Genomic DNA, 320 nt, shown 5'->3' with positions numbered 1-320 from the left:
CATGCGCTGATCCCGTTCCCGGATCGGTTGAACCTAATAAAAAGAACAAACGGTTAATAATGAATCCAAATTTAAAGAAAAAAAAATGTTTAATTGCCATGTTTGCCCCCGTCCATGTGGATACGGAGTGAGATCGAAAGATGGTCACGACCGGGCCGTTGAACCAACTCCGCAACACTCATCACTCCCGGAGGACCCGGAGGAGCAGGAGCCGATGCAGCAGCGGGAGCGAGAGGAGCAGGAGCGGGTGCAGCAGAGGGAGATGTATGGTTGGAGCTGTGGGGCGAAGGGGAATCCTGAAAATGGCTGGAATCCCGAGA

Source organism: Brassica oleracea, chromosome C2 (assembly GCF_000695525.1).
Source record: "Brassica oleracea var. oleracea cultivar TO1000 chromosome C2, BOL, whole genome shotgun sequence".
Taxonomy (NCBI): domain Eukaryota; kingdom Viridiplantae; phylum Streptophyta; class Magnoliopsida; order Brassicales; family Brassicaceae; genus Brassica; species Brassica oleracea.
The sequence above is the reverse complement of the archived record's forward strand: the minus strand, read 5'-3'. Positions refer to the sequence as shown.